Raw genomic sequence first — 8,649 nt, 5'->3', positions numbered from 1 at the left:
CGTATTTTAATGAATTATTGCAAGCATGATTACAAAACTTTGTCAAGGAGCAATGTCATGCTTTCATATGGCATGAGGTGTCCTTTGGAGTTAAATAAAAGTCTAAGCTAAGGGGACCACGGGAAGACTTTTGTTGCCAGAAATGGACCCTATTTTGATGACTTTTTTACACAAGGTTCCAATCCGAATTGGAAAATGATTTTAAAGTGAAAATCATAGCTAATGAGCTGAAGTTTCTGCCCAAATTTTTACTTTTTTATTTGAAGCCACGGTTGAGGAGATATGATCAAAATATTGGACCCCAGTCTGCCCACATTATGCAGGGACAGCTCATTTCCAACTTTTCCAATTCCTATTCACACTGGCTCCTCTCTTCTTGTGTAAACCCTTGGGGGTTCCCTTCACCTATAAAAGGGGACCTCTTCTTCCTTGAAAAGGAACTCAAGCATTCAAGCCATTGATGAGAGGAATTCTTGAGGGAGTGAGTAGTAATGCCTAATTGTACTTAGCCCCATTAACATAAGCCCAAGCCTACACTTTCTCCTAGAGGAAGACTATCCATTCTTGTACGCTATCCTTGGAAGATCAACTCTAATCAAAGACCAACTCTAATCCTTGGAAGGTGTTGTACTTGGCGTATCAATCAAAGTGGAGTGCTCCCCTCTTCTTCTCTCTCCATCAATAATGGTGCCAAAGGGTTTGTCAAGTAAGATGTGTTCTACATTGCTGTTTTCTTGATTTCTTGTTGTTTTCTTTTTCATCTCTAATCTGACATATATATATATATATATATATATATATATCTAATCTCATCTCCTTAACCAAACCTATCTCTCTCATTCTTAGTAATTCATCCTCTCTACAAATTCTAGGTTCTCTTTTCTACAGGTACATCTCTCCCCGCAGTATCCTTATTGCCTACGGGCAAGAATAGGGCTTGGGAGGAAAACTTCTCATCTCTTCACTTCTCTCATATCTACATTTCTCACATACTATCCTAGATGAATAACCCACATGATGATCATTTCTATCGCTTTCACTCTGTACGATCTATTAGAATTAACGTATGGATTAGCCGAAAAATACACTTTCAACAACGTATAGTGTTTCTCTTTGGGCCAGAAAGGCTTAATGAAATACTTCTATCACCGGATCCCATCATACTACCTCTCATAGACTATAACTTTTCTTTTGACGTAAGCGTAGTTATTTTGCTATGAACCAAGAGGATTTGTACAAACAATTAATCCCAATCACTAGACAAAATATATATATTATGGTAAGCACAAAACTACAATTCCAAAGAACAATTCGTAGCCTATTTGGTCAGTCAAGATTGAATGCCATTAACTCATCTATTAACCCTTTCATATTACCCATGATACGATATGACCATAGCATTGATGTTTTCATTTTCGTATTGTTTTGACATTATCTTTTGTGTTCTTTCTTTGTGTGTGTGAGTGCAAGAGAGAAAGAGTGAGTCTTCTTTGATTGCACTTCTTTCCAAACCCTAGTCTTCATGGCATCTATGGTTTAACTCCTTCATATAGTTTTTGTTGATTCTCTCACAAACTCTCACAGCCATAAGCCCGGTGCTTTCCTGGCAAGACTGCAAAGTTCTCGACAATGTGTAGGATGTCTCCTGATGATTTTTTCATGGATTGTGTCCCTAGTGCCTGCCCTTGGTCCCCCTGAGTCCCTTTTAAGCCTAATTTCAACAAAAAAGTCAAATGGATAGAAATTAACTCCCTGTGTGGACTTCAGAGCCTCCAAGCCATTTTTTGACTTTTGGAGTGCTTTTTGGCAATGAAATTTATTGATGTTGGTCTCCATAGCTTCCCGATCCCTTGGGGATTCTTGTTGTATGGTTTTTGTCGACTTTGGCTTCACCGGAGCTTCATTGGGCAATTTATCGCTCTAGAAGCATCCATGGTTGCGTTTACATGTCTTCGATGATTTGTGGTGGTCTACCACCATAGGACTTGGTTGTTGATGGTCTAGGAAAGCCGCTCGTGAAGTTTGGTGGCAAACGGGCATGCGGTTTGGCCGCGAGAGGAATTTGACGCTTTGTGTGTCTGATGCCATTTCTGAAGTTTTAGTGCCGCTTCGGGTCACTTTTTGGTCATGTGGGTCACATAGGCTTGTCGAGCATGTCGAGATGCTCCTACCCATGAATTTTGGTAGCATTTGGGCGCCTTTTCGCAGATTTTCCATTTGGTGGCCTCTTGCGGGATTCAAGGAATTAGGGTTTTTTCCAATGGTTTTCTACTGCCTTTGGATATCCGGGACTGGTCTCCTATGCTAGGGTAAGCTGCGGATGAAGTTTCGTTGTTTTTGGGTTAGCCATTAGGTCACCACCTCTACTTGTAGGTCTCTACCGCCCGCTTTGTGTGTGAACCCTACGCTAGTTTTCGCGACAAAACGACAAACATGCGCGAAAAGCTCAAGGTGGTGAGCCTACCTCTCATGTCTGAAGCCCGTCGGGTAGTCATACGCATCGTAGAAGCTGCTGGAAGGTCCGTTTGCTCTAGGTGGTAGAAGCTCTCTCCACAAGGTCAATGGTGAGAATGAGCTAAAAATGAGGTGAAATTTTCTTATAATGGAGGTCCCCGAACCACTTTTCATGAAATTTGACATGTGCTCCCATCTTCCTGCGAGATGCGGTTTAGGCTCAAAATTTTTTGGATTTGGACTCCATTTGCTCTGTTTACCAGAAATTTGGCATTTCGGTCAAAACCTCGCCAAAATACGCTTTCCGCTCCAGTCTCATAATTGCACCCCCACTGTACCATAGGTTTTCCTATAGTCACTGATCATCCTGATATTTTTTGTTTTCCATTACGACCATTTTTCACTTTCTTTTTGTATTTTTGAAGTTTTCCTATCGAAAATTAGCAAAATTAAAAGGAAAATAGCAAATCAAATCCAAAAAATCCCCAAAAATCATAATAAATCACAAACATCACCGCAACAAATTATATACACTCTCATGCAGTTTTTATGATCGGATTTCTCCGTTTTACCAATATTTTGCCCAAAAACTGGCTATTTCTACTTATATACACACACCTAGGGGCTTGATTTGGCGTTTGGCCCCATATAATACCTATAGATACATGCTGTATAAGGGCATATGTACTTGGGTTAGTCCAAAAAATTTCACAATCAAACAACAACCCTTAATATAGTCGAAAATCATGCCCTTTTTTGCTCTTTCTGCTATTGGTTCCGCTTTTGAGAATGCCTTCCCACCTCCTAGCCGGAGTCCTCCTAGACGACAAGGTATCGCCTCAGAGTATGTGCCATGCATAGGTTGAAAAAGTTGTGCTAATGCTTGGCCGATTAATGTGGCCCTAATTGATGCATACTTGGTCAATGCATGGAAAAATTAATGTTGTGCAAAAGAAGGGAATAAGCAAGATGCTTATTGGCATTCGCCGTCGAGGTTTCCTGTTTTCTTTGCAAGTAACAACTGTAACTCTACTGCTCTCTGTTTAATTGTCTTTTTTGCAAAAGGCAATCTCTTTGCCGCTTCTGTTGAGATAGCCGTAGTTGTTTTTATGGTTAGGATTGGCTTGGCCAGAATGGCTGTGGACCGTATTTCCTTTGCTTTCCATTGGTAGCTTGTTTTTGCCAGTTTTGGTAGATGTTTTGATATTTCCATGGTTGCCACTAGTTTGTTGCGGATTGGCATCCACATAAGTCGGTTGCCTTTTTTCAAATGCAGGTGTCTGTCGTCCGTTGTTGCTTGTACTGAAGGGAGTTCCTTTTGCTTTTGTTTTGGTATCCAAATGCGAGTGACATTTGGGTTATTGATAAGCATTTTCTTTGGGATCCATATCTGTTTTATGCCCTTGGTTTTTGGTTGAACTGTCTGCGTCGGTTGAATGCTTTCGTTGCATTGTTGTTTGTCTGCCATGTCATTTCTATCCTTCCGCATCCATACTTGTTTCCCTTGTTTTGGTAATTGAGATCTTTGCACAACGGTCGGGGACTTCGTATATATGTAGTTAGCATGGTTGGCTTTTACCTGTCTGTTGGCCTTGGGTATCATGTTGTTCTTTGGTGGCATTCTTGCTTTTGGCTCTTTTTCCAATGATTGCCTTGCTTGTAGCTGATTATTCCGATATTGATGAGCAAAGGCTATGACCTGTTGTTCTTTTTCATGCTGAATTTTGACAGCATTTGCATTCCAATCTATCTGCACATTGTACTGTTTTTGCCAAGGTTGTCCCAACATCATTGGGTGTTGTGTGCTTTCATCCTCGACTACATAGAATTTGTGTGGGTAAATATATGGCGTATTTGAACATGCAATATAGTCCATCCCAATGTTTTCAACGAGTGTGATGTAGTACTTTCCAACACTTGAGGAGTAGGATGAAGCTGGCCTGTAGTTTTGAGCTGTTGGTATAATCCGTAAGAGATCAAATTTGCTTGAGCTCCAGAATCAACAAATGCCGTTCATTCAACTTGAGTGCTACCCACTTTGACTGCAATTATTAGCTCCATTGTGTCTTCATCCAACTTCGTTAGTCGAATGGCATTGATTCGGAATGGTACTCCACTTTGTTCTTGTTGTCGCAGAAGTCTTCTTTTTGCAATGCGTTCGTGTGCTTCTGCTTGAGCTTCCTCTCGTACTCTCTATTTTTCCTTCATTCGTTTGTTTCCTTGATGGATTTGTTGGAGCATCTCCTATGTGAGTGGTAGATGATATTTCTTCAGTCGACATCCACTAATCCAGTTTGGCATTTCTTCACCTGCTAATGTAGCAAGCTTGACAGCTCCGCTTTGTGATAGATCACTAATCACAAAGGGTCCCATCCCTCGCTTTTTAAGTTTCTTGGCATGTTGCTTCAAAGTATAAACAAGTACATAATCACTTGTTTTGAACTTCTTGGTGCGCATATGCTTGTCACAAAACTCTTTTTGTCTTCTCTTTTTAGCATAGATTGAAGTTATAGCTGTCAAGCGGAGTTCATCTAGCTTTTCAAGATCATCTATTCTTGAAGAGAGCTCATGCCCTGTCCATTCTAAGCGTTTCGCTACTCGTAGAGTTGGAATTAAAAACTCTATGGGTAGTATAGCATTTAGGCCAAACACCATGTTGTACGGTGTTGTTCCTATCGATGTTTTGTAAGCTACCCTGTATGCCCATAGTGTTGAGTGTAGCTGCTGATCCCAATCTGTTCTTGACTCTGACACTATTTTAGTGAGAACCGTGCATAGTGTTTTATTTGTGGTCTCGGCTTGTCCATTGGCCTGTGGTGGATGGTACGGGGCAGATTTCCTATGTATGACCATGAATTCTTCTAGTAGATATTCAATGACTTCATTAAGAAAATGTGTCCCACGATCACTAACAATTTCTATTGGTAAACCGTATCGTACAAAAACATTCTCATACAAAAATTGTGCAGTAGTTCGTGCATCTACTTTTTGCGTTTCCTTGGCTTCTGCCCATTTTGTGAGATAGTCCGTAGCCACAATGATATATTGGGTATGGGTGCGATATGCAGGGGGTGAGATATATTGTCTCCATGCAGGTGCAATGTTTACCTGAAACAATGTTGCGTGATCCACTGGTCGTTTGGTACTACATATAGTACAATTGGTAACATAAGAATGTGTGTCTGCATACATAGTTTCAGTCTCTGGTGTGTTTTCACTGTTGAACAATGAAATGCACAATCCTAGGCATGTGCTTCTTCAAGGTACCACTCGAATTCTTCTGGGTTTATGCATAATCGTAGGATTTGGTCCGATCCTAGATGATACAGGCGTCCTGCTATCAACTGGATGTTTTTTGTTTGTCGAATTGTTTGTTGTTTGGATCTATATTCCGTATTATCAAACCTTCTTCCAAAGGAAAGAATGCTAACAATTTCCTGTGACCATTTGGGTACCATTTCAACATTGAAAAGATAAGCATCTGGTATGTCATAATCTACTCCTTCAGGAGCTTCCTGTTGTGTATCCTTGAAAGATGATCCGCTCTTAGATGGGTTTTACCCTTTTTGACCATCACTGTGAAATCAAACTCTAGCAATATAATAAAACAACGTACAATTCTCCCTGTATTGCATAGGTTATTTACCAGATACAAAAGAGCTTGATGACTTGTAAAGAACACAAATTTGTTTGCGAGCAAATAATGCCGGAATTTCTTTACAGCATAAATCATTCCTAACCCTTCTCGTTCGGTGGTTGTGTAGTTGTTTTCCGCACTATTTAACTGTCGGCTTGCATAACACACTGGAAAATCCATTGTTCCATCTCCAGGTTGAGCCAAAATACTTACGACTGCATATGCAGAAGCATCAATGTAAACATGGAATATCTTTTCCCAATCTGGTGCTTTAAGTACAGGTGCTGATATAAGGTTTTTCTTTAGCTTTTGGAATGAAGTTTCACAAATCTTGGTCCAATCGAAATTGACTAGCAAACGATACAGAGGTTGTGCGATAACCGCATACATGTATATGAATCTTCGATAATATCCGCAGTGTCCCATGAAGGATTGCACTTGTTTCGCATTAGTAGGCATGGGTAGGTCTAGAATGACTTTGACTTTGTCTAGGTCAGTGGTTGTGCCATTCTTTGAGACAATGTGTCCTAAGATGCAGCCTTGCTTAACCATAAAGATACATTTTTTCGGGTTAAGACAAATTCGATATGTCCTGCATTTTTCAAAGACCTTTTGCAAATAGTCAATATGTTCCTCTCGTAGAAGAGAGTGTACACAAAAGATCATCCATGTATATTTCTAAGAATATTCTGAGGTATTCTTTGAATGCATGCGTCATTAACCTTTGGAAGGTGGCTGTGGCATTAGTTAAGCCAAACGGCATAACTCGATACGCATAAATTTTCCATTTTGTGGCAAACGTTGTTTTGTGTTGATCCTCTCTTGCTATTGCCAGTTAGTTATATCCTGAAAACCCGTCCAAAAATGAATAAGCCCGTTTTCCGGCCACCCGCTCAAGTACATATTCTGTGATTGGCAAAGGATAATTATCCCTTATGGTGGCTGCATTTACCTTTTTGAGGTTTACACACACTCGCAGTTTTTCGTTCTTTTTGAGAACTACCACAAATGATGACACCCAATCTGTATGTTCAATTTCATAGATGCATTCAGCTTCCATCAGCTTATCAATTTCGTCTTTGATTCGTTTAGCAAATGTGTCATTATATGTATAAGGACGTTGTTTGCTAGGTTTTGCATCCGATTTCAAAGGAATTGTATGTTGGCATATCGATGGATCAACTCCTTTGAGGTCTTTATAGGACCATGCAAACACATCTTTATACTTCTTGAGAAGTTGTGTTAGCCGTTCTTCTTCTTCAGGCTCTAAATCGTTGCTATATAGACCGGCTGAGGCTTTTCACCTGGTTCTGCGAGGTCTATTCTTTTTGCATTTTCTGGCCCATTGTAAGATTTTTGGTTGGTTCTTTCCCTGAATGGTTGCATCATGATGATTTTTCTATCCTGGATGGTAAATTTTTGATAGTGTGATGGTACATTCATGTTTCCCTTTTCTGACTCCCCTTTGTCATCACTATCTTCTTCAGTAGTCCATATCTCACGTTATAAAGACCGTTTCAGTTCTTGGTATTTCTGTTTACGTTCCAGTTTGGTCCACTCTTGGTCTTGTCGTTTCTTTTTTTGATTTTTGAGATTTTTGTGATTTAGTTTCTGTTTTAGCTTTTCGTTCCTGTTTTATTTCCTCTCGTGTTCTTTCCCTTCGATCTTTTGAGAATCTTCCTAACATTTGATCTTTTACACAATCCTCTGCTTTTACAAGCATCAAATAGTGAGTTTTACCTTTTATCCTGGGTATCAGGTTCTTTTTCGCTTTGTTTCCTGCGCGTTTCCTCCTATAGCATTCCTGGCGTCTAGGGTGCTGATTAGCAAAATCATAAAACTTGATATTCTCGGTTTTCCTTCCACGCTCGCTTGAGCTGTCTGAACACTCATTATCTGCATCATCATTTACTTCCAAATGTTCATAGGAGTTATAAAACTCTTCTTGTCCTGGTGGTTCTATCGTCTCATCTTCTCCGGGTGTACTGCTTACCATGTAGTAGGGTAGCACATCATAGCCATCCTTATTGCAAAATTTTGTTGTTGGACTATCTGTAATGGTACAGACATCCAATGTTGCTAGTATGTGTTCCCATTCTAGAGGTTCCAAGGCATCTTTAGGGAAAGGTTCCGGAATATACTCCTTGTCCTCTATCTCTCTTTCTAAGACGCATTCCTCTCTTCTTAAGCTTCCACAATGTGAAGCTCCGTACATCCATAGCTCTTTTTGTTGCCCTAACCATGCTAGGAGTTCCAATCCTGCTACTGTAGCTGAATCAAACCCTTGAATTTGCATAATGCATCCAAGAGTGAGCCCCTCCTTTGTCATATCATGATACAAAGCATCCAAGTTATCTTTACACATGCATAGAGGTGAATAAAGAAATATATAGATGGTGGGACTAGTGTATGGACTATTCATGGATTTTAGCTCAATGAGCACATTGTGTTAGAATAATGAGTACATAATAAACAAGTGATAAATCACAAGGCCTGCCATAAAATGGAACGACTAAGTAAAATGCATAAGTAGGGGCAAAGAAAGCTTGGATCATCAT

This window comes from Adiantum capillus-veneris, chromosome 23 (genome assembly GCF_014529385.1).
Source record: "Adiantum capillus-veneris isolate H3 chromosome 23, ASM1452938v2, whole genome shotgun sequence".
NCBI lineage: Eukaryota > Viridiplantae > Streptophyta > Polypodiopsida > Polypodiales > Pteridaceae > Adiantum > Adiantum capillus-veneris.
Note: the sequence above shows the minus strand (reverse complement) of the source record.